Source organism: Mauremys mutica, chromosome 4, assembly GCF_020497125.1.
Source record: "Mauremys mutica isolate MM-2020 ecotype Southern chromosome 4, ASM2049712v1, whole genome shotgun sequence".
Taxonomy (NCBI): Eukaryota; Metazoa; Chordata; order Testudines; family Geoemydidae; genus Mauremys; species Mauremys mutica.
In genome coordinates, this window is record NC_059075.1 from 86,932,161 (window position 1) to 86,959,431 (window position 27,271).

General features: G+C 41.9%; 1 long non-coding RNA gene across 1 annotated transcript; it reads left to right on the plus strand.

The window, feature by feature from the left end:
* The first annotated feature begins 337 nt into the window (after positions 1–337).
* On the plus strand, positions 338–27,271 carry LOC123370502. Its single transcript, XR_006579437.1, has 4 exons — positions 338–512; positions 3,333–3,387; positions 25,346–25,417; positions 27,139–27,271. It is a non-coding gene; the product is annotated as an uncharacterized LOC123370502 (long non-coding RNA).

Consider the following 27,271-nt stretch of genomic DNA (forward strand, 5'->3'; position numbering starts at 1 on the left):
TGGCAGAAGTCATATTCATATTCGGTTGCCACCAAAAAGCCAAAATTTATCCCAAGTGCCAGCTACATCATGGCCTAGTTAAGATGTATCAGGCAGTATTTATATAATATAAGGCAGTCTTTCCCTTAATTTATAATGGATAATAGTTGCATCTGAGACACTGTGGTGCAGTAAGTAATAACTTTCTAATGGTGGCCACTGTGTCATTCGAAGTTGAGGCCTCCAGGATTGCTTAAAGTAGCGTATATGAAATGACTAGAGGGTTGAGTAGAACTGATTATCCTTGGGATTCCACCCTGTCATAATGAAATCTTTGCATTCTTTAGATCCAAGTCTGTACTTAGCACAAGATCTAAGGAGCAGTGCCGTCTCCAGTGTTTTTGCCACCCCAAGCCTCTTCGGGAGGGACCGAGGGACCCGCCGCCGAAGAGCCGGACGTGCCGCCCCTTTCCATTGGCCGCCCCAAACACCTGCTTGCTGCACTGGTGCCTGGCGCCGGCCCTGCTAAGGAGGTAAAGAAAGGTAGATCTATACCATCTTTCTGCTTGCCTGATTCTTGGGCTTTCCAGAAGCTGTTTCAACTGCTGGGATCCTGTAGTCTGTTCCACTGGTCATCACAACCCATCTTGCCTGCTCCCTACACCAAGTGGGTAGCAGGCGGCATAGTGCTGGCTAAGACAGGGGAATCTCTAAATGCCTCCTTAGGACAGAATTCCAGGTGATTAAAATTGTCTGTGCAGCACAATGCAGACAGAATGCCATTGAGTACCTGGCCCTTTATTTTTAAATGGCCATTCAGTAGTTTGAAATACTTCTCCTTGAGAATGCAAGTTAAATCTCACATTACCGGTCTGATCCTATTCTCATTAAATCCAATGGTAAAAGTCTTGTCTGCAGTGGTTGAAGGACTGGGCCTTAAAACTAAGAAAAAAACAAAAGGGAAGAAAATTGGTGACCACTGATGTAGTTCAAAGAGTGGTATTTCAACAGAGAGAGAGAGAAAAGTGCACACATGAAAAGGCTTCTAAGGGCTAATCAATGCCACTCTAGCCTATGAAAACACAACCTCTTCTCTGATGTGATCTACTCCTTTCTCAGAAGAGGTGGGTTTTTTTAATTGGAATTGCAGCACTTAGTTTTTGAGATCTTTTAATTCTTTAAAATATTAAAACAAAAGCAAAAATGACGACATGATAACAGGGCACATTGGTGTTAAAGTTATCAGTGTCATCCTTTCAAAGGGCATTGTGAGATATAAAAAATAAACACAAAAGCCCTTCTCATGCTAGCTAAATTATTCTATGAATGCTTCAACCAAACTGTTTTACAATACAGGTTTGAGCTCTTGTCTTTTGTGGTGCGTTTTTCTTTTTCTTAGAACCACATCAATTATCTTGTTGTGCTCATAGACAAAAGGGTAAAAGAAAATCTCAAGTGAGTGACGGTCTCCAGTAACAGCAATTTTGGTGCTCCTGCTCAGTGGTCTATGCAAATAGCACCTGGAAAATTGAGGCTCGTCTTCATATTCTCAAACATGCTGACTGTAAATGAAATATATTTATTCTATAACTTCTGAGGCTGAACTCATGTTTTATTACATTAATATTATCTTTATTATTTCTGTTTGCAAACAGAACAGAAAGGAGAGAAAAAAAATCAAAGCAGTTGCTGTGCCTCTCTTCTTAAAAGAACCAGGACATGAAACACCACAGTCAGTTCCGCACACATTCAAAGTATTTGAGCAAACCTGTTATGCTTATTTGTTGCCACAAATTCCTGTTATAGTTAAAAAAAGAAACTAAAGGTGTAGAAATAAAATACTTTGCACTCTCCAGCAGTAATCCCCTTTTAAAAACAAACACATTTTTCAAGTACAGTATAATATTCTGGCTCAAACTTCAGACCACTCATTTCTGTTTTCATAGTACATATATTTTATCCCTTAATTTCATAAGAGTGCAACAAGGTTGTGTGCGTTATGTGCTCAGGGGAGTGGTGTGTTGCAGTCTCAAGCCATTATTATATTGTCCTGGTGCTATCTGAGAGACCTTTTATTCCAAATTGACCTAAACACATTATTTTAATGTGACCTTTAATCCTTTACATTCTGCATTCCTATCAACTATGAGTCTGGGAGCTGCAGTTCATAAATGAGTTTACAACTCTATGAAATGAGACTAGGCATTAATTTGCAGGGCTTTGAAAAAGGAATGAACATTAATGGTAAATTGACAAAGTGAAATTGCATGATACAAGATAATTGTGAGCAAGTGTTGTCATAGAGAAATATTTACATAATTAGAAGTTCCAAACTTCATTAACATACTTCCTCCAACGGGAGCTGTAGAAAATTAGCTGATGCCAGCACAGAAACTTAACTAGACATGACTTGGAAAAGATTCGCTGATAGTTTAAAACTGGGATAGGTCTTGAGATTCAACAATATGAAACAAACAAAACCAAACCGAGTGAACCTCAAACTATTTGCATTGAATGAGCACCCAAAAGTCTGGATTTTTGTGTGTTCTTAGAACTTCTGTGGTTTGAAAAGACTGGATTGGAAAGACATTTTCTCATAAGATTATTGATTTGGTTGTTTCCAGTCAGGCCAGGAACCCCATGAGAATAAACATTTCTCATACCAAGTCTGCATCTCTTTTCCAATCCCAGCCAGTAGCAAGAAATGGAGACACATGAGAAAAATTGTAATGTGAATATTTCTGAACATGATATTTTTTTTTAAAAAGTCATAGCTTAGGTTTTGGGAGAGGGTTCAGGTCAGTTTTTATCCCCCGGGGAAGTGCTGTTGTGTGGAAAAGCAGTCTCAATAACCTATGTTTGCTTGCCCTGTCCCAGGGAGAGAGCAACTTACAAGCTCGGGAAGAGATAAGACACTTGCAATCCGAAGGCAAAGAAGGGTGAACAGAGGTGCCAGTGGAAGTGTAAAGGGTATATTTACTCTTTATTTCTGACCAGGGAAGGCACTGGGGCAAAGTGTTGCCAGCTTTCATGATTTTCTTGCATGTCTCATTTCATGCTTTTCTTCAAGCCCTGGTCTTGGATTCAGGAGCATATCAGCTTTCATAAAAATAAAAAATGTCAGTTTCTACCCCTCATAGTTATGGAACAAAGCTTGAACACATGACCTACACATACCTTAAATGTTAAGAAAAACCAGACAGTAACCAAAGCATCCGAAATACATTGTTTTGATTTTTAACTCTTGTGATTTTTAAACTCAAAAATTGAGGGTGTGGGTTAGGGTGGGGAGTGATTCATGATTTTTGAATGTGTGTGATCGGTAATGCTACAATATTGTGTCTTACTCCCAGGGTTTCACGTTAAGGTCAGACCTGCAGGACAGGAGAAGCCATTGCTGATGAAAAGGTCAGTGGCCTAGGGAGGGCTTGGGAAGGAAACCAAGTCTATTGGCTCTCTTCAGGGTCTGAACCTGGAGTCCCCAAGAGAAGGGTGGACAGAAGTTCCACTCTGCTTCACTTCAGAGAGAACACTGGGACTAGTAGTTGTGGGCTACTGGGTCAGCCTGGCAAGGCATGTTTGAATGAGAGTCCTTACATAGCCACACTCCCTAAGAAGGAAAGACTTGATAGAAGCTGGAAGGTGGAGAAGTCTCGTCATGAGAACAGAGGAACCTAGATCCACAAAGTCTTTTGTATACATCCTTTGGAGGAAGGACTGTGCCAACAACCTGTATTCAACAATTTGTTTTGAGATAATTCAATGGAATTGGACCCTCATTTGGATTCACGTCACTAACCCAGAAAACCTAGGCAGAAAGGAGATAATACTTAAATATTTGTTTGGATTCAGTCACAGATTTTCTACCGAAAGGTTTTGTGAACCAAGAAAGCCTGGAAGGGAGGGCAGGGGAGAAGAATCTCTGGGAAGGGGAAACCTATGTTTTGCTGGACTTTGAACAGACCTTCATGGAGGAATCTGTGATATGCTAAAAGGCTAAGGAATAAGACCTGGGGAAGAGGAATGTGATGGGTTTTTTTTGTTAACTTTAAGTACCTCATAGTTGTGGCCCTTCCATGAACTTTGGCCAGTGAACTTTGGTAGAGTACTGTGTTATTCAGGAGGTCAGATTAAATTATTGTAATGGTCCCTTCTGACCTTAGTCTGGGAATAAAAAGTAGAGATTATTCCATCTGAATTAAGGACCATATAGAGAAACAAAAAATGTCTGGCTTCAGATATTGGTTCCAAAACGTCCATGTGTAGCGTGGATGTGAATCACATTTTGTACTGAATTGGGTGACATGCTTGGGTACTAGCTGCTCTTCTGAAATTTTCCTTGTTCCATTGGCAACTTGAGTTTGCAGCTGGTGACAGTGCTTCATAACGTTTTATGTAAAATAAGTCATAGTGGCATCTATAAATTTGTTACTCACCCTACAGGCAACTCAGGATATTAGCAATCATCTATAATACACTTGATATCTCAGGTTATGTACACACTACAGCTTAAGTTGGTACAAATTATGTTGCTTGGGGGTGTGAAGCCACCCTTCCTGAGCAATGTAAGTTTAGTGCTGTCTCCCATTGGCTTAGAGAAGAGGTGGCCAAACTTACTGACCCGCTGAGACACATATGACAATCTTCAGAAGTTCAAGAGCTGGGGTGCACCTGCCAGGGCTTGGGGTTTCAGTCCTGCTCCTGCTGAATCCCCGGCAGGCATGCCCCACAGGGCTGAAGCCCTGAGACCCCCTCCTCCCTACTGGGCAGAGGCCCCTATCCCACCATGTGGCTGCAAGGTAGAGGTCCCGAGCTCCGTACCTCCCCAGGCTAGTAGTCGGAGGATGGGGGAAAGCATGGGGCTTCAAGAGCCACACTTTAACTGTAAAAGAGCCCCATGTGCCTTGTGAGCCATGGTTTGGTCACCCCAGCTTAGAGTATCTGCACTAGCCATGCTACAGCGCACTGCTGTACTGCTATAAGCTCTGTAATGTAGCCATAGCTTCTGTGGTTGGCCAGCAATGCTTCCCTCATGGCAGGGAGAACTGGTTTAGGCCATTTGGCCTTTCACAAAGCTAATTGCATTTAAAAGAACAAACGTGTAAAGATGAAGAGTGACACTCATGCTAAACTACACTTCAAAGCTAGAAATAATTTGACAGTCTTGAGGATGAGAAGGATTCCCAGAGGAGAACAGAGGCAGAACTTGCTAGAGTGATTTATTCACAGGCAGAAAATGTTTTTTTCCAATGAACATAAAAAAAATTGCCTGTTGAAAAACTGTATAGGCAGAATTAAACAGAGGCCTTCAATATCGATCACACCCAGAATGGTGGCAAGAACAAAACAAGCATTGTCTATGCTTGGGATGTAGCCATTGGTGACCAGCAGTTGTTGTTGGTGTATTATTTCAACCCCCAAGTGTACTACTGGAAAGCCAGTGTTTGCACTGGTTGAGCTGATCCCAGTTTCAATAAGGTTCCATGGTCAGGTAGAGAGCTGCAAAATTCATGTTAATATGTTTAGGGACTTAGTGTATTATTATGCACAGTTGTCCCTCTAAGCAGTAATTTGAGTTGAATTAATTTTACCTGACCATAGAGCTGGAAGATATGGATGTGCAGAACACTGCTGAAAGTCTCATAATTATATTTATGAAGTTTATGTATTTGGAAGTGCAGTTTCAAATCTTGGTGAGTTCACTCACCAAAGTGGCACCTCCTGCTGGCCGTCTTGGGGATTAGCTATCTCAGCAGGTGCCCCCCCCCTTCTGTAGTTGCCTCTCCCACCATCCTCACCTGCAGACCTGCCTCAGTCCAGGAACTGCAGCATCCTCTTCATGACTCGGCCCGCCGGATGTGTCATCATTTGTGTTTTTCTCCTTCCAGGGATGGTGGGGAGGGAGAGAGTATCTATAGTCCAGCCACTTCCCCAGTAGCAAGAGGAGAAGACCTGGGCCCACCTACTACTCCAGGTCCCGGCCCAGGGACCCTGTCAGTAGCAGCCTCCTGCTGCCTCTTCTCAACTTCTCCGCTTCAGTTCCATGTGTCACTTCGCCACAGGTCCAGCAAGTCTCAGGAGTCAGCTCCCTGCCAGCAACTCCTTGTCCAAAGTGCTACCTTCCTGCAGCCTGCTAAGAACACAGTCTTCTCTCCTTGAGCAACCAGCAGCAACTGACCCTGCTCTGTCCCACATCTCCCTTTTATGTGAGCCTGCTGGACCCTGACTGGCTGCTTTGTTCAGCCTCTCTCTGATTGGCTTCTCTCTGTGCAGCCTCCTTAGGCTGCTTTTAACCTCTTCTTTTCTGTTGTGGGGTGAACACCCCATCACACTCCCACAGAATTCTGTTTTGAATTGTAGTGATTGTTATAGATGGGGCAACTGAGTATGAGAGTGAGTATAGAAGAGATTGGACCAGATCTTGTAATGTGAATTAGAGTAGAACCGCAGAGTTACGAACACATTGTAAATGGAGGTTGTTCGTAACTATGAAATGTTCATAACTCTGAACAAAACATTATGGTTGTTCTTTCAAAAGTTTACAACTGAACATCGACTTAATACAGCTTTGGAACTTTACCATGCAGAAGGAAAATGCTGCTTTTAACCATCTTAATTTAAATGAAACAAGCACAGAAACAGTTTATTTACCTTGTCAATTTTTTTCCAACTTTACCTTTATGTTTTTAGTAGATTATGTTTAACACAGTACTGTATTTCCTTTTTTTTGGTCTCTGCTTCTGCCTGATTGCATAATCTGGTTCCAAATGAGGTGTGTCATTGACTGGTTAGTTTGTAACTCTGGGGTTCGTAACTCGGAGGTTCTACTGTATCTGTAAAAAGCTATCAGGTGTGTGCAAAGGTGGATTAAAGCTTATCCTTGAGGGCAACGTGGTCCAGCGCATAGGGCACTAGCCTGAGACTTTGAATACTAGAGCTTTGTTGTTCCTTGCTCTGCCACCCACACACCCTCCTACCTAAGGTAAGTCATGTCACTTTTCTATGGCTCACTTTCTCCATCTATAATATGTGATAAATGAGACTTTCCTTCCTTTGTAAAGCCTTGACATCTACACTTTAAAAGCTCTCTATATAAGCTAAGTAGTATTATCTAATGCCAAGTATTTAAATCATCCTCAAAAATTAACTTCTGGTTAATTTGACTAAAAGATTCATTACATTTACTTAAGATTTAGTTCTAAAAATGACCAGGTATTTTTTGTGGGGGAGAGGGGAAAAGGGGGTCAGGTCTTTTTAAAAATTATTTATTTATTGGTTTGCTTACCTGTAAGTGAGAGGGTGCATAGTTAGAGACTTACAGGTGGTAAAAGAAGCTGCTGTGGTAGTCTTTCAGGCAGGAGACACAAGTACAAATTCTAGTTAGGTCCCAACCTAAATCAGGTTGGTGTTCTTGGTATTCTAGTGCTTAGTAGCTATGTACATACTGCCAACTACTAAATTGTTTGTACACAATTAACAGTCTCTGCACAAGAGAGACCTTGAATAAGATTACCAGGGAGGTTTCATGACAAGGCTGAGGTGCACTGGCAAAGCTACAGTATACTTGGAAGTTTGTGCTGCACTTGCCTGACATTGACTCTACTAATCCTTCCCTTTCCTGAGCATGACATGTCTTAATTTTGTTCAAAGAAAGGTCCATACTGGCAAGGATGTTACAAAGGTAGCATCCAACATGGTGTATTAAAAATGACTTTCATTACATACAGTATCTACTGAAAAACAGCCCAGAAGGCCTAGAGAAAGAAAATGGAATAAGACAAGAAAAAATAATCTCTCTAAAGCTCTTTGCAGTGTGTTCCTTTCAAAGTCTGGCCTAGGATGATAAGACATACAATTAAAAACAAGCTGATGACTCCTGGAAATTTTTTTGAAAAACATCATATCTAAACACAATTCTGTTGACATACCCTATTCCTTCCTCTATTTTTCTTCCCCTGCTCTTTATTAATTACTAAGAACATTTGCATTACAAAGAAATCTTTGTTTTTAAGTGTTCATTGCCTGCCTGAAATCCTTATCCTGTATTTGCGACATCACTGTCGAGGGCAGTGAAACAATAGTGAAAAAGAAACCAGTGGCTTATTACTTTAAAGGTGAATTGATTAGAAGGCACTGTCCCATTTTGGGATGATGTGACACTGCCTAGCGTGAGCCCCAGGTGCAACTGGTGAGAATTGTGTAGAGATTCCTCACAGGGATCATTAGCCACTGCACAGACCTAGATTACTAGAGCAAAAGGAGTAACTCCATTAGTGGTAGCAGTAGTAGGCTGTTATTTTCTAGCCATGAGATACATATTGTATGCACATCCCTTATGATGTTTCAGCAGGTGATTCTCTGAGTCTGATCGGCTGGCCAGTACATAGGTGGGGAGCGGGCACCCTCATGGCCCCACCTGTAGACACACATACACACATTGCACATTTTGGCTACTGGGAAGGAACACAGAGACAGTGCTAATGCCTGGCCCTTGTGTGGGGTGTTCCTCATGCCATTTCCCCCCTGAATCTGCACTTGAGTCAGCCATAACCTGGCCCTTAGGATTTACCTTATCTCTGTGAGCAATTGCCAGATGTTCATAAGCAATAACTCTGTATCACTATGCTCCCAAAAATACACACACATTTTTGTACCTTGACTTCCTTCCTCTCTATTTGTAAATTTGGACTTAAGGCAACGTCTACACTACACGACTATTTCGAATCTACTTAATTCGAATTTGTGGAATCGACCTTATGAAGTCGAATTTGCGTATCCACACTAAATACACTAATTCGACTGTCTGAGTCCACAGTAACGGGGCCAGCGTCGACTTTGGAAGCGGTGCACTGTGGGAAGCTATCCCACAGTTCCCGCAGTCCCCACTGCCCATTGCAATGCTGGGGAGAGCCCCCAATGCCTGCTGGGGGAAAAATGTGTCGAGGGTGGTTTTGGGTAACTGTCATCATTCAACCGTCACTCCCGCCCTCTCTCCTTGAAAGCGCCGGCGGGAAATCTGTTCGCGCCCTTCTCTGGTCGGTTACAGCTCGGACGCCACAGCACTGCGAGCATGGAGCCCGCTGCGATCATCGCTGCACTTATGGCCGTTGTCAACTCCTCGCACCTTATCGTCCACCTCTTCCACAGTCAGCTGCTGAGAAATCGGGCGAGGAGGCTCCGGCAGCGCGGTGAGGACAGGAAGTCACAGAGTGGCGCAGACCTCTCACAAAGCAGGGTACGCCGCGCAGTGGAGATCATGGTGGCAATGGGTCAAGTTCATGGTGTGGAACGGCGATTCTGGGCCCGGGAAACAAGCACGGACTGGTGGGACCGCATAGTGCTGCAGGTCTGGGATGAATCACAGTGGCTGCGAAACTTCAGGATGCGTAAGGGCACTTTCCTTGAACTCTGTGACTTGCTGTCCCCTGCCCTGAAGCGCCAGGACACCCGGATGCGAGCAGCCCTGACTGTGCAGAAGCGAGTGGCCATAGCCCTCTGGAAACTTGCAACGCCAGACAGCTACCGGTCAGTAGCGAACCACTTTGGCGTGGGTAAATCTACCGTAGGGCTTGCTGTGATTCAAGTAGCCCACGCAATCGTTGAGCAACTGCTCTCAAAGGTAGTGACCCTGGGAAACGTCCAGGTCGTCAGAGATGGCTTCGGCGCGATGGGATTCCCAAACTGCGGTGGGGCTATAGATGGGACTCACATCCCTATCCTGGGACCGGCCCACCAGGCCAGCGAGTACATTAACCGAAAGGGCTACTTTTCTATGGTGCTGCAAGCACTGGTGGACCATAGGGGACGTTTTACCAACATCTACGTCGGGTGGCCGGGCAAGGTTCATGACGCACGTGTGTTCAGGAACTCTGGTCTGTTTAAACGCCTCCAGGCAGGTAGTTTCTTCCCGGACCACAAAACGGTTGGGGATGTGCAGATGCCTACAGTGATCCTCGGGGACCCAGCCTACCCGCTAATGCCCTGGCTCATGAAGCCCTATACAGGCGCCTTGGACAGTGAGAAGGAACTCTTCAACTACCGGCTGAGCAAGTGCAGAATGGTGGTGGAGTGTGCTTTCGGACGTCTCAAGGGGAGATGGCAGAGCTTACTGACTCGCTTGGACCTCAGCGAAAAAAATATCCCCGTTGTTATTGCTGCTTGCTGTGTGCTCCACAATCTCTGTGAGAGCAAGGGGGAGACCTTTATGGCGGGATGGGAGGTTGAGGCAAATCGCCTGGCTGCTGATTACGCTCAGCCAGACAGCCGTGCCGATAGAAGATCCCAGCGGGAAGCGCTGTGCATCCGGGAGGCTTTGAAAGCTAGGTTCATCGGAGAGCAGGGTAACCTATGACTCTCCAGTTGATTTACAGAGAAGCTGAACCTGAGCCTGTTTCAGTGACTGTTGACTTCGATCTGCGGTTACATATCCCGTTCTCCAGGTTTCCCCCCTTCCAACACACGTTTTAAAATAAATTTAATGGAACACTGATTATTAACAAAGTTTTCTTTAATTATGAATTCCTGTTCAAGGGTTGAAACATGGACGCAGACTGTGGTGGGTACGGTGTGCACTGATGTACAGACCGCTTCTACACTAGAGGAATGACAGGCTCCTGCTCCTACAGCGGTCTCTGGGGGGAGGACGGTTGCAGGTGGGTGTGCAGGAAGGGGTGGGTTTGCAGGAAGGGGTGAGGGGTGCCGTCTTTGGGACGGAGTTTGGATGCAGGCTCTGGGCTGGGGGTTGGGGCGTAGGAAGGGGTGAGGGGTGTGTGGGAAGGGTGAGTATGTGTCCGTGGATGAGGGCTCTTGCTGGGGCTCAGGGCATCGGAGAGGCTCGTGGCTAGGGTGGAAGGGCATGGTAAGGGCAGCCTGCTTTGCCATTTGTGGATGGCAGGCGCTAGGACCCTGGGGCAGCATACACCTCACAGACTGACCCGGGGCAGCATACACCTCACAGACTGACCCTGGTACCTAGTGACTGCAGTCTGTGTGTGTCCTGCTGTTGATCCTGCCCCCAAGTCTGTACCCTGGTAATGGAGGCTGTCCTATGCAATTAAAAAACCCCTCCCCCCCTTCACACAAAGTCTTCTGACAAGGAAAACGTGACGGAAACAGTGAATAACAACAAACTACTCTTAATACTCAACTACACAGTGGGGGGATGAAACTTGGATTTGGGACTGGGTGATCCAGGAAGGGAAGCACTTCTCAAAATTTATGGCATGAGAGCTGTTTGGTACATGAGCGCTCTGCTGGGGTGGAGTGACAGTTTTCACGGCCCCTAGCACCCCTCCTTCTTGTGATTTTGGGTGAGGGGGGGACAGGACTTTGTGGCGGGGGAGGGCGGTTGCAGATACAGTTCAGGGGGGTTCTCTGCTCCTGCCTGCAGTCCTGCAGAACATCTACAAGGCGCCGGAGCGTGTCCGTTTGCTCCCTCATTAGCCCAAGCAGCGTTTGAGTCGCCTGCTGGTCTTCCTGCCGCCACCTGTCCTCCCGTTCGCTGTGTGAGCGCTGCTGCTGAGAGAGGTTCTCCCTCCACTGTCTCTGCTTGGCCGCCTCGGCTCTGGAGCAGGCCATCAGTTCCGAGAACATGTCGTCCCTAGTCTTTTTCTTTCGCCGCCTAATCTGCGCCAGCCTCTGTGAGGGGGAAGCCGGGGCAGTTCGTGAAAGAGCCGCAGCTGTGTGATGGGAAAAAGGAAGTGATTTCCTTGAAAAGATACATGTTTGCGAACACTGAACACAGTCTAGTCAGTTTCTGTGAACAAGACCATACAGGGCACCTAGTCTCACGAGCTCTCAGGACAAGTTCGAGATTTCGGAATACGCTTTCATTGGCTGCGGTCGTGCACAGGACAAGCGGGGCGGTACAGATGAATCCGTGTAGCAGCCAAGCCTGGTAAGCACTACACTATAGGCTGCTTAACAGTTAATGGATAGCTGTTCCCTCCCGCTGAAGGCAGTCTGGAAAGCATAAAGTCTGACCCTGTTCCAGCCCCTCGCGGCTGTGCCCGGGAAAGATCCCTGTATGCTTTTCCTCTGCGGCCTCCAACACGTGGCTGTTAAACGAAGGTCATTGCTATGCAAAGTAAAAGTCAAGCATTCACAATAGTAACAGTACACTAATTGCCCTAATTAGATGCAGCAGTCGCCGAACGAGATTACCCTGAGGCGGGTCACTCGGAGAGAGAGAGAGAGGATGCCGCGAGAATCCCTGCACAGACCAGGACCGTATGCTGCCATGCTGGTGGAGGCAATGATTCCGCTGTACATTAGGATGGTCTGGCACGGAAGAGTGTGCTTCCACGGAGCACCAAATAAGGCACCTCTCCCCAGGAACCTCCTGCGGAGACTTTTCGAGCTGCTCTACGAGAGCTTCGTGGAAGTGTCCCAGGAGGATTTCTGTTCCATCCCTATATGTGTGGACCTTCTTTTTATATAGTTTTATATGGAAAAGTTTTTATATAGTTTTTATATATTTTTTATTCCTGTTTTTAAAAAAATAAATGTTTCCATGTTTATAGCACTTACCGACTGATCCTTCCCCTGATTCTGAGTCCGGGTTAATGGCCGGGAAGGGTTGGTAGGGGATCTCTGTGAGGGTGATGAAGAGCTCCTGGCTGTCGGGGAAAGCGGTATTGTAAGCGCTGTCGCCTGTGTCGTCCTCCACAAACCCTTCCTCATCTTCCCCATCGGCGAACATCGCCGAGGAACTGCCCGTCAACACTATGCCATCCTCAGAGTCCACGGTCACTGGTGGGGCAGTGGTGGCAGACCCACCGAGAATGGCATGCAGTGCCTCGTAGAAGCGGCATGTCTGGGGCTGGGCTCCGGAGCGTCCGTTTGCCGCTCTGACTTTTTGGTAGCCTTGTCTCAGGTCCTTGATTTTCACGCGGCACTGCGTTGTATCCCGGCTGTATCCTCTGAGTGCCATGGCTTTGGAGACCTTCTCGTAGGTCTTTGCATTCCATTTGTTGGAGCGCAGCTCCGAAAGCACAGACTCATCGCCCCACACAGCGATCAGATCCAGGACTTCCCGGTCTGTCCATGCTGGGGACCTCTTTCTATTCTGGGATTGCATGGACTCCTCTGCTGGAGAGCTCTGCATCGTTGCAGGTGCTGCTGAGCTCGCCCCGATGTCCAACCAGGACATCAGATTCAAAGTGCCCAGACAGGAAAAGGAATTCAAATTTTCCCGGGTCGTTTCCTGTGTGGCTGGTCAGAGAATCCAAGCTTGGACTGCTGTCCAGAGCGTCAACAGAGTGGTGCACTGTGGGATAGCTCCCGGAGCTACTAAGTTCGATTTGCATCCACACATAGCCTAATTCGAGATAGCCATGTCGAATTTAGTGCTACTCCCCTCATCGGGGTGGAGTACCGAATTCGAACTAAAGAGCCCTCTAGGTCGAATTAAACGGCTTCCTGGTGTGGACGGTTGAGCGGTTAATTCGAATTAACGCTGCTAAATTCGATTTAAAGTCCTAGTGTAGACCAGGCCTAAGTGGGAAGAGAAATATGGAGAACAATAAACTCTTTGGGAACAAAGATCCTTTTTTCATGTAAATGTACTTAGCTATATAGAATATTTTTACAAGATTGGAAAATAGGACACCTAATCAGGAATCTATCCAAACAGAATATATTTTTAATGCTTCCAGGTTGCATCAGCAGTTTTTTATAGGTAAGTTATTACCGTATGTATTTTTGGTCTATATTCCAGGCACAGATAATACACATGACTTCAAATAATTGATAAAGGATCTCAGCCATGAAAACTAGAAAGTTTAATTAAAAAGAAATGAGGGTTAAAGTGAGATCATGCTAAACAGACAACAAATTAGACATAAGATATTCAAGAGAAGCAAACTGCATTTTAAAACTACATTAAAATGTGAGAAGCAGACACATTCAGGATGAGACTCTAGTGTATGCGTTTTGAATGTCTTTAGAACCATCATAAAAATAAACTTAAAAATAGTTCTAGGTGTTTTGTGTTATGGTTAGAGCTTTCAGACTTTATTTTTTATAATCCTATTCCAAGACCTTTTCTCTTCTGCTTTCTTCCCCAGCCCCCCACTTACAGAGCCCTACCTCTTTCTCTTTATGCATCTGAGGCCCCATTTCACTTCCTATTTGGATATTTGTCTTTGTTGCTGTCATGTCTTGGATAACTCAAAGATGTCTGCCTTTTTTTTTATCACACAAGCCAGAAAAAAACAAAGTCCTGATTCTGTTAACACTTATTTACACGCTTAACTTTATTCATGTGAGTAGTCCCATTGACTTCAAGAGTTTGCAAAATCAAGGTCCAAACAGCCACAGTCCACTGAGTCTCCCAGTGTATTTTTATGTCTTTAACTCCCAATCCTTCAAACACTTACCATCAGCAGACGTTGCTCACAGAACAAGTCCTGTCGACTTCAAAGTGGCTACTCGTGAATAAAGTTGCTCAGATGTGTTTTTATCAGGTCTATAAAAGCCCCAAGGCAGGAACTGTCTCAGCTGCCTAATGTTGGTACTTAAATAATAAATATTATTATTAATAGTAAGTTAAATGCAAACTGGACAAAGCTTAGACAGGTTCTGAGAGAAGAACACAGCTAATCTTTCAATTCTTCAACTAGTACAGGACGTGGCAGGACAACTCCTCAGAAACAGGCCTGCCCTACCCTTACTACACAATAGAACTGTGTATTGCAACAGTAAAGATCATCTGTGCAAGAGATTGAGCCTTCTCAGGGGCTATTCCAAGACTGTGGAACTTGCTTCCAGAGCAACTAAGAACCTCCACAGACCTTACCACCTCTCACCTAAAGTGCAAGGCACACTTATTTGACCTTGCCTTCATTAATAGAGGTGTGTGTGGGTGTATAAAACAGCACACTAAACAAAAGTTTTCTCTGTGGAGAAGATAGGAAAAAGAACGAATCACACATGACAGATATTAGACTGATTGCTTAGAGTGTTACCGGAAAATGCTCCAATGACATAGTCATGAAAATGGTGTAAGAGCCTTAATAGAATGGAATAATGGTTCTATAATTCAGAGTGATTTCCATTGTAAGTCCTGGTCTTTTGTGTTTGACATCTTGGTCATTTCTAATGATGTTACATTCAAATCTGATAATAACATTTAAAAATAACTGTCAACTCAGATGTTTTTTTTGAAGCTTTAAACATTAGGGTTTTTTTTTCATTTTAGTTCCTTAAAAACGATTTTTCTAAATAAAAATAGTGTAACTGAAAAAAATAGATGTTTCACCAGTGAATGCCTTACCATTGCAGGATATATTTTAAATCAGTTATGACATTTAGAGCTTGAAAAAACTGACTGTGATACATGCTCACTATTTTCTTTTCAAGTGTTTCGTTATGAAGCAAATGAAACCTTTTGCTTTACTTTTTGTCTTAAGAATTGCATTGATTATAGTGGAAAAACAGATTAAAGAGTTTTCAGTTGGAAAATGTAATTCTATCTAAGTTGCAATACTTTGCAAAATTGTATCTTTTCCACAAAATTTTCATATCAGAGGAAAATATGGGGGAAAGTCCTAGCATTGACAGAATGAAACATTTTAATTTGTTTTTCTTTTAAAGTGACCTTATGTTTCGATTTATTTTTGTTTTCAGTTATAAAATAAAGTCAGAGTTGAAATGAAATGAACAAGGAGCAGGATTTTCCTGACTGGGAACAAGTGGGAGACAGACCTGAAGAGGATCAGTTAATTATTTTGATTGTTTCATCTTGTTCTTTGCTCATTTTTAGTACTACAGTTTTTCTAAGCGCACAGCATATTTGCAAATGCAAATCTCCTTCTCCCCATTTTTGTCTTTTCCTATTAACACTTTTACTTTTGCTTCAGTCAAAAATCTAACAAAGATCTGATCAATTTTTCTGGTTTGGTTTGGTCTAATCTAGTCTGGTGTCTTGTCCTGTCATGGCAATCTAAATAAGTTAATCATTATAGCATCTGCGATTGAGATCTCTATTTTAATTTAAACCAAACCGAGAAATGTTACTTAATTTATACATTTGTAAACAGAGTTAAAAAGCAATCCCATAACAATTATGCAAGCATACCATAGCTTTAAATCCTCTATTTAATGAGATACATGTGCATAAGTAGTCTCCATTGCTGTCAGTCTAGATTTTATACATGTATTTTTATTTGAGTCCACTTAACATTGCGCTTGTTCTTATTTTTGCCGTGTCCTTTAATCTTTTTCCGTAAATAATTAACTCTTTGAAGAACTTCCATCATTTACTAATTTTATAATACAGTAGACTATATATAACATTTGGAAATTCAAGTATCCTCAAGAGTAGTCAAGCATATAACTAATGAGCTGGATACTGATACTGCAATGACAACAAGGTATATATAGTAGCAATTATATAGTACATCCATTCTTGGATGATAGTCCCAGAAGTGATTACTAGAATTAAAAGTATATAACTTTGTAACTTTAGTATGTTTTATATATTTTACATTTACATAGCACCACCAAGAATGACATAATTCAAAATGGTGGCCTGAGATAGGTTGGATAGTAGGATAATCTGTCCAGCGAGCCTTTGAGCACTCTTAGACCCCGTCCCTACAATCTGATTTTCACAGGTAGACCCCACACCCATTTTTAGCCCTAAAGACATCTAAGAATCAACCTGAAAGGTCCTGTCTGCAGGATTAAAGCTATAATCTGAAAATATCAGTTTTTTTCTAAATCTGTTCAGATCATCTCTAGGGGATACATGTATTAATTTCAAGACCGAGTCAAATAATAGGAAAGAAATAAAGGCTAAATTGAACATGCGAATTACAACTGTTGCTTTCTTCTGATGAGAAAATAATCTCCTGTATCATATTGTAGACTGAAGGCATTGTATATGCAATTATGGCAATGTTACCAACATAGTATTAATGTATGCAAGTTATTTTTTTTCCCTCAGCTGAACATCTGAAATTTCTTCAACCTGCTGTTCCTAGAATTCATTAGCCAGTAGTTCTTCCACCCTCAGGGTTTTTCAAAAAGAAAGAAAGAAAAGCAATTAATAGTGAAATGAAGTACTCAGCAGCTCTTCGGAGTAAAGCTCTTTATGTAGAATGAAATTTCCTGGCACATCTGCTAGCTACTGTCAGGCACAATATGAGAAATTGCCCCAGCTATTAAAATATATTTATTAACTCTTGTGAACCTGTTACACATAATTATTATGACATAAGTATCAATTAAAAGTGTAGCCATTTTAATTACATTACTTTAGTTTAAAAGAAATGTCTTCTCTATGCTGGCCACGAATGGAGCTTTCTCATGATAGGGATGGAGTTGAAGCTTCCATTGCAAACCGTATTTCTGGTTACTTAAAACTTTCTCAAATTAATTTTAGGCCACAATTTTCCAGCTTATGGTTCCCCAAACATTAAATTTTCAGCAATGTACAAGCACACTTTGTTCAGCCCTTTTTGAATTATTGGAACACATGCATTTTTTCTGATCATTTTTAAAAAGCATACTTTTTTCTGTCCATTTTTACAGGGTGGTGAAACTGAAGGGCAAAACTCACATTAAGCTCAATTGGACCAGCATTTCATCCTGCTATCTAAGGCAGGGTAATTATTAATGAATCTTGGTAACAGGTGCATCATGTTAACTACAACCAAGATTGAAAGAGATTGGGACTTTTGCATCCAAAACAGAGGAAAATAAGGACTGGGACACAAACAAAAGAGATTGTAGGAACATCCAAGCATGGGGAGAAAACTTAAGCTGAACTCAGCTTGTGCTCTGTTATTGCTATTTAAATTACAAATAATGTGACATTTCAGGAAGGGATTAAGTTTAGACTATCTATAGTGTGTCTGTTCTGCTGAGGAAGGTAGGAAATCAGTCTACTCTTAAGGGCCTTCAAGTTTAAGATGCACTTGCTAACGTGAACGTTCATAATTATAGAACCCATTTAGAAAATGTGGAACCAATTTTCTTGAAACATGGCTTGATCTTTAAGTCTCAGTGAGGTCTACCAACCAAGAGAAATGTGACATTTCCAGGTCATGCACAGAATATATAATCTTCTGTTCACCTGTTCTGAGTACTACATTCTTCATGTACAAAACTTTGACATAATCATTGGAACTAGTTGATAATTAGAACTGGGTGAACGTTAATTGACTATATTAGACTAACTAATACTAAAGGGCCACACGCTTCATTGCTTCTGTAGGCTGAGCACATTGCACCAGAGATTCTTTTTTTCTTCCATTCCACCCCAAAAGTCTCTCTGTAACCTTTCATCACCCTCTATTTCAAGGACTCCCTGAATGCCCCTCACCCCACTACCTTATGCTAGGAGCTCTGTGTGCCCTGCTGTCCCCCTATGCCAGGGGCTTTGTGTCCCCCTAACTCTCCCCTCCACCATTTGCCAGAGGCTATGTACGCCTATAGGTGCTGGGACTAGGGGTGTTGCTGCACCCCTCTGGCTTGAAGTAGTTTACATCATATACAGGGTTTACAGTTTGATTCAATGGCTCTCAATACCCCCACTATACAAATTGTTCCATTACCCCTGTGTATGCTGCCCCTTTTCCCACCATTCCCCCTTCCCAACTATGGCAGGTGTTCAGTTTGATACATTTCTGAGCTGGATGTTGCAAATCCCACTTTTCTAGCTATTTTTGTAAGTGCTAAGAGCTTGTCACTTTGCATTTACCTGGTATGGGATCCTTGCTACATAAAAATACTTCCTTGATCTGGAGATGACTGTACTCGATTGTAGTCAAAATCCTTCAAAAGGATTTCTCATCATTTACAGCCCCTTAAGTGGATCATCTCCATCCCTTCAAAACCAATGTGTAGTAACTAAAAATAAGGGAAAACAACGAGGAGTCCTTGTGGCACCATAGAGACTAACAAATTTATGTTTTTGCTGATACAGACTAGCACGTCTACCCCTCTAAAAATAAGGGAAATGCCAAAGGTGAGAGAGACAAAAAGTACATACAGTTCCAATTGTTATTGCAGCAGGATCTGCAGTCCTTAGGCAAATAATAAATAATAATAATAATAATAAAAGAAAAGTAAAAGAAAAAAACCATTAAATCAATGGTACGAATCCAGCCTCTTCACTCATTAGTATGCATGGCCTAAAAGGTAACAGAACCAGTTCACTGCCATTGTCAATGGAGGAGCTGTCTGTGCAAGAGGTGCATCAGTTGGAATGTGGAGGAGGGCTTGGGAGCATTCTAGAGAAGGTGGATTTGCTGGTTATTTATTCATTTATACTACTGTAATGATATCTTTGCATTAAAACGTAATGAGTGTAAAGCGTAATGAAATGAATGACTAATACTCAAATACTTGTGAGAAATATTTATCCTGAATAAAGAATAAATTAGTCAATGTTATTTTAAAATGTATTTAGGATAATCCAGAAAAGAAATAAAACACAAGAGGAAAGAAGAGCAAGGGCACTCACAGACTCTGCCTACAACTCCCTTAGATGGAAGTTGCATTCTAACATAGGGGAAATTTCCCGTGAATGCTATGTAAAGGTTAGAATGAGTACCTGGCATCTGGTTAATCAGAAAGGAAACAGTCTTTGAAAAGGACAGCAAACCTGGCTGAGTCAAACCCTCTGGGAGCAGCAGAATTAGTCAAGTGGAAGGGTAGGAGAAAGCATGATGTAGCTTGGAAGATATAAGGAGACAACTGCTCTGTTTAATTTTTACTGCTGTGCAGCTTCAACAGAACAAGTCTCAAAGGTCCATATGCTGATTCTGACATGGTTCCTTAAAATCCTAAAAACTAAGGGCAAAGGGATAGATCCCCAGGTGCACCCGAGCAAGAGGTTACAGGTGGCTTTGTGTTATTTTTCCATGTGCCCCCAACTCTGCCAATCCTAGGAGCTGCCCATGGCCACATGAGTCCCTAGTACAAGTTGGAGCATAAAACATATGTATATATTCCACCACCTATCCCACTCCATCCTTTCCTAGAATGCTCTATGGGTCAGGAATGGGGCAGAAGGTAGGTCTGTGTGCAAGCCACATCTTGACTTGCACATACCTTTTATGTATGTACAACTTAGGGGAAGACATTTCTTTAGAAATCTGGGTCTATTCGACAAAACAAGAGTTGGAGAATTTTCTTAGTATTTTTAGTTAGTTCTGACCTGATACTCTGATTTCTGTTGACATATTCTGTACTGATTATGTTACTGTCATCTCCACACCATGTGCAAGGGGAGGATGTGATGGTTCCCCATATTGTATTTCTTACCTTATGTAATCCTTGTAATTCCTGCTTCTAGAAATAACCATTTATTGCAAACCAATTCCCATGGCATTAAAGTCATGTTAATATTCTATACTGAATGTATAAAATATACAAATTAAAATTCAGCTGTCACTGTTGGGCAGGCAGAGTGATCTGAACTGTTTTAAAACAAGTAGCATTTTACAAGATGTATTTAACGGTAAAGGTTTTAATTGGAAACTGGTATTTGTGAACTTTCTACTGTGTTGGCCATCTCCTCTTGCTGAGAAATGACAGCTTGTGTATCTCCAACAGAAAACAGCTTATGATTTACAATTGTAAACCAGTTTCAGTTCTGCTTTTAGAATGGTTTAATGATGGAAGGATAACTTTCAGAGATCACTAAATGCTGTCAGTCTCCCAGTCCTGTTTTCATAGGCTGAAAGACTCATCCACTTATGCAGATTTGTCCATGGTGAGAATGCCCCACAGTGCAGATGTGTGGTGTGCATATGCAGACTCAGTAGCTGGCAGTAGGGCACACTGTTCTATGCCAGTTATCAATAAACCTGCTCTCCGGAAAACACTGGAGGGTGGACATTCATCAAATGCATGGAGTGAAAAATACAGTAGGCAGGTATAAATATACAGCACATGAAATAATGGGAGTTGCCTTACAAAGTGTGTGTGTGGGGTGGGGGTGGGAGGGTCAGTGCTAATGTGGCCAGTTCAGTCAGGGTGGATGTGGCCCATTCCCAACAGTTGACAAGAAGGTGAGAGTATCAACAGAGGGAAAATTACTTTTTGTAGTGACCCAGCCACTCCCAGTCTTTATTCAGGCCTAATTTGATGGTGTCAAGTTTGCAAATTAATTCCAGTTCTGCAATTTCTCATTGAAGTCTGTTTTTGAAGGTTTTTTCCTTGAAGAATGGCCATTTTTAAGTCTGTTATTGAGTGTCCAGGGAGATTGAAATGCTCTCCTACTGTTTTTTGAATGTTACAATTCCTGATGTCTGGTTTGTGTCCATTTATTCTTTTGCACAGAGACTGTCCAGTTTGGCCAATGTACATGGCAGAGGGTTTCAGCTCCTGTTGATGTCAGTGGCAAAGCTCCCTTTAGCCTGTGCTGCAACTGGGGCCTTTGGTGCAGGTTGGGCCTCCATAGAGACAATATTACTATGTCAGGCTACATTAACCTTTTTGATTAAACTCTATGAGGCCAGAGGGGGTATGATGTGAGGTCTCTCTCAACCTGGACCTGCTCCTTCCATCTCCACTAGGCTGACGCAGCTCCCTCCCTTATCAGATCCCAAAGGACTGGAGTTCAATTCACAGAGATTGGAAGTGGGGTGGGACCTCAATTGGAATCAGCAATGGGACCTATAGACCGGTTGAAATGATTTTCTTTACATTGGACATGCTTGTATGTACTTTAATGTAATTTACAGTAGATTAATTTATATAAGAAATCCCAATTTGCATTATGCTGTGCATTGTATTCATTTGCAAATATGTCATGTTACAAAAATAAAACATATTTCAAGATATAAGCCCAAGAGGGCAGAGTTAAGGTTAAGCTTTCAGCTTTCCTCTGCATTTCTTCACTTCTGAGTATTCAACTAGCCATCCTTACTGTTACATCAATACATTGTGTGACAAAGTTCCTCCTCTATCTTGGTGGGTCCTGCGCTTATTGGTGGATTTTGCTAGCCTCAGAGATCTTCCTGTGTTGGATCAGGAGTTGGGAGGTTTTGGGGGGAACCCAGACCCACCCTCTACTCCGAGTTCCAGCCCTGGGCCCTGTAGATTTACTGCTGTCTATAGTGCCTCCTGTAACAGCTGCATGACAGCTACAACTCCCTGGCTACTTCCCCATGGCTTCCTCCAAACACCTTCTTTATCCTCACCACGGGACCTTCCTCCTGGTGTCGATAACGCTTGTACTCCTCAGTCCTCCAGCAGTACACCCACACCCACACCCACACCTCCTTGCATCTCTTGCTTCCAGCTCCTCACACGTACACCACAAACTGAATTGAGCTCCCTTGTAAACCCAGGTGCCCTGATTAGCCTGCCTTAATTGATTCTAGCAGCTTCTTGATTGGCTGCAGGTGTTCTAATCAGCCTGTCTGCCTTAATTGTTTCCAGAAAGTTCCTGATTGTTCTGGAACCTTCCCTGTTACCTTACCCAGGGAAAGGGCACCTACTTAACCTGGGGCTAATATATCTGCCTTCAATCACTTTCCTGTAGCCATCTGGCCTGACCCTGTCACAATTGCTATATTCCATGAAAAAGAATAAAGTTTGATGCTACAGGCACTAGCAGTCACAATGATAAAGCTTATGCTCTGATAAAGATTAAAGGTGAGAGACTCAATTTTTGTCTCAGTTGTAATATAATATAAATGTAAATAACACTGTCCGGTTTGTTTGGTCTGAGCTGTTTTTCATGTGTTAAAAATAGTTTGAGTTCAAATTCATCACTGAATAAAGTCCAGTTACACTTTTACTTAATGAAAATCCACTCAGTTCAAATGTTCTAGGGCTATTTACATAATATATGAGCAAACTGTACTTTTATTAGTAACTGTATATCAGCCAAATGATTGTAGTTATAAGCAAGGGGACTTTTCCTAAGCATTTATTTTATGTTATTTACAGACTAGTATTTCAATATTGTTAGAGTTAATGCTATTTTTATGTAGCAGAGAAACAGTCTATGTATTCTGCATCTGTAATTATTTTTATGGAACTCTATTTCTTTCTCTCTGATTGCAAAGAACAATCAATAGGAAAGTACATATAAAATAATTTCAAGTTGCACATAAAATAAATGGATATTGTACGTGCAGACATGAAACCTTCTGCTTTTGGTTGAGATATGAAATTGGCATCCTGGCCACTTGTGGTCATTAAAGGTCTCATGGCACTTTTTTGCAAGACTAGAGGTGAAAGCTGCAGTATCACGGCTAAATTCCAATTGGATAATTACATTGTGCTTACTTAAATAATCCCCAGCTGGGTGTGATTTTCTTCATTTTTTTTCTCCTGAATTGTTGTGTACTGCCCTGCTTAAGGCTCTTGCCTTTCCCCCAGTGGAAATTGCTTATGCCAGTGTGTTTCAATAAGGGGAAAAGTGATCCCTGTATATCTAGTTGGCAGTCTAGTTTCTTAAAGGTTTCAGAGTGGTAGCCTGTATCAGCAAAACCAACGAGGACTCCTTGTGGCACCTTAGAGACTAACAAATGTATTTGGGTCTCTAAGGTACCACACGGACTCCTTGTTTTAGTTTCTTAAAGCTTTTCAAGTGCCACATAAACGGAATTACATAAGGTGTTACATAAAATTCAATCCTTCAAATCATCCTCTCCACATCACTGAACTTTTTGGACTACACCACATCACCACATTGTCACCACATTTTGGGTTTAATGCCTGAATTTGTAAAATAAATTGTTTACAGTAAATACAATCAAAGAAATAAAAGTGACAAATTCATGCTATTTTTGTAAAGCTCTTTTATGATATTCTTTGATAGTTAAGATAGAAGTCCTTGGAATTAAGCATTAGATTTGGCTTTCAGTTGCTAATCTCATCACAGAGAATAATGAAAACATGTATATAATTATAAATAACAAGAGCCATTGAAACTACAGTTATTTATTTCAACTGAGGATCCAGCTCTACATATATATTGTATAGCACCTATGTGTAGCACTGTTCATTAGAGGGTCTCTGAGTGTTTTGCAAACGTGATGTCATTAGAGGTGGAATTCATTCAAGGTAACAAGGGCCATGGAGGGTCCTCAGTGAAGCACAACTACTGTACTCCTTCATGGAGTTTGGCAGCTGAAGAGTTGCTGCACGGGGCTATCCAGATTAGAGAGGACCATTTGGTGGCAGGCCAAGGGAGTTGTGGAGACATGATTCTAAATCCAGAGTTCCACAAATCAAGTGAGTCCAAACCTCTGCCTTGGGGCTTGAATAGCAGCTGCAGACAGGATTCAGAACTGCCTTAGGATTGGGCTTCACGCTCGGGTGCATTCTATCTACCATCACGTGCATAGTACCTGGCACAAAGCATGCTATTCAGGCTTCCTTCATGCAGGAAGAAACAAGCGTGTGAATTTAATCCTAAACATCACAACCTCTCCTTTTTCAGTTTCACCATTTACAAAATAAATAACTGCAGACAGTGGCTCCCTGATTCTAGGGCTGGTTCTATGCTAGTCCAAGCATGCTTTAGAGACACCTCAGAACTGCTGTACAATACACTAGCTGGTATCTGCCTCTTAGGGAGCATTACCAGCCAAGAATAGCCAAAGTGCAGTAATGCTCCCTCCCATCCTCCACGAGTCCATTATATTGGGGCACACAGAAGCTGTAAGAATCCTCAACATAGGAGATCTGGCCAGTTTACATCCTTTTTATTTATTTTCTTTTTTTGGCCATTCTGATGATGCAAGAGGATACTATTGGGAGAAAGAATCTGGCCCTGCTTCTCTGCCTCACACGGAAGTTAAGGCCAACATTTTAAAACTTGGGTGCTAATATCAAATGAAGTTGTGAGTACTCAGCACCTCTCAAAATCAAACCGCCTTGACTGAAGTGAAAATGTTGGCCTATATGGCTTTTTCCAAGGCTACAAAGTGAGCCATTGACAAAACCCTAGAAACAGAATTGAGGATTCCTAATTTCAAGTTCCCATTTTAATAGAGTAACACAATGTTGTTTAGTTATCATGGGACTAATCCCCAATCATTTGGTTACAATTCCTAAAAAGGGCATTCCCAGGAACAATTCTTGACCCCTAATACTATAAGGTTTAGGTTATTTGCATAGAGGAAATGAACAATGGACAAAATTTCTCGATGCAACCAAGAGATTCCAATCAACCACTCTTATATGTTCTATTTCTTAAGACAATTTAAAACTTCTAATTGGATTTTCAAAACAAAGTTAATTGACTCATTTCTGTAATAATAATTCAGTGAATGATATGTACAATTAAAAATACAGAAAATAAAGGAGAGGACATTCATGCTTAATCAAATGTCCTGCCTAATTCAAAATAGTAAATTAAAATGTAAATTAAAGATTATCTTTTTTGTTCCAGACATAAAAGTACTGTGAAGATTAAACTTCAAAGGGTCATGATTGCTGTCTCATTTTCTCCAAGGGAATTTAGGTAAGTTATTAAAAGTATTCAGACTTCACTGGTCTATTGTACATGTATTTTTTCTTAATATCAGTTATTTGAATAACTTTATAGATATTTACTTTCAACTACTTTAATGTTCAAAGGGTAGGTTGGGGATGTTTAATAGGTATATCCAGATTTATTTTTTTCTGGGAGAAATTCCCTAATTGAAACCTAAGAACAGTCTTTGTGGTCTCTTGCCCACTGTTATTTATTACAAGGTACCAGTAGCTGTATCTGTAACACATACTACATTTTTTTTTAAATTACAGATAAAGCATTTTCCTTTTGTTTCTATGTAGGAAACAGTAATTATGAATTAGTATTTTATTATACAATTTTTAATACAAGTTTTGGGGAACAGTATTAAAAGCAGCTATAGGAAACATATATGTAAAGAAACACATTTCATATCATCCAACCACACCTCTCTCTCTCTCTCTCTCTCTCACAGTGGCTAAAGTATTTTGATCAATGTACTACGGCACTTATAGTGGTGATGGTTGCACCTCTGTAGTTAAATTATGTTTAAGTTTTCACTTAAAGCAGGGAGTTAACATCCTTATTTTAATAAAGTGTATTTTCCCCAAATTTACTCAATGTAATCTATGAGAAAAAACTCAATTTTCTGATTACTTATATCTGGTAATTAATTTCTGACTTAAAAAATTAAAGGCGAGTCCTTTAGGAAACTTGTTTGTATATTGCATCTTTTTTATCCACTTAGCTAAAAATGAGTTGCTAGTTATCCTTCAAACTTTCCATGTAGTGAAAATCCATTGAAATCTTATGTATGGGCAACTTTTGAGGAAATTAGTTTGTAATTAAGCAAAATTATTAGTGACTATTGTACCTTCATTTCCCCCCTCAGATACACAATTTGCACTTATTAAAAATGGCACTTATTAAAAATTATAATTTGCACTTATAAAAAGATGGCCTCCATTTCACCAAACTATGGCCAACTAGAAGAGACTATCCATAGTAAATCCCAGTGTACCCATCAACTCCCAGTGTACCCAATGAGACTGAAAATAAACTGCCTTCAGGAAATATGGGAATTCCTTGTACTCTATCATTAGAAAACTGAACAGGAAACTGTGTGAAAATAATCTATCCTGTGGACATCTGCTCAGGTACAGAAAGTAGTGGCCAGTGCTCCTGAGCCAGAAAAACTATGAGCTCCAGTGCTGGGGACTATCCAGCCTCCTACCTGTGAAGCAAGAGAGAAAATTCCTCTCTCTCAATCCCAGTTTGTTTTCAAGTGGCAATGAGAGGAGGAAATTCTCCTTGAAGCTCTGATCCCAATTTCCCAGACAGCCTTTCCAGCCAGTGAACCTCTTCTGCTCATATGCCAACACATGCATGTATAATGATCCACAGAAGGCTAGTCACACACAGACTGGTGGATTTATAAGAAGCATGGGAAGACTCTTGCAGAGGTGGCATTTCGGTGTTTGGAGACCATTCCAAGAAAGGGGCATGATGGAAGGGCAGTGATGCTTCATTGACTTTCATAATGTTGAGGGGAATAAGTAAAAAAAGGAGAATTAAGATCTACATATCTCCCCTCCTCCTTATTAAATTGCATGGGACAAGGGAGAACTAACTGGTAGGCCTGTTACAGGCCAACATCTCCTTGGCTGTGTCACAGATACACTCTCTCTCTCTCTCTCTCTCTCTCTAATGGCCCATGTGATCTGTGACAGGTGAAGGAAAAACGTTCCCAGAAGATGTGGAATATATGCTCTGGTATGACTGCTTCCTGCAGTTCTCTAATTCTTCCCACCCTAACAAGGGCAAAGGATAGCAGAGGGACATGAAGGAAGAAAAGAAGATACG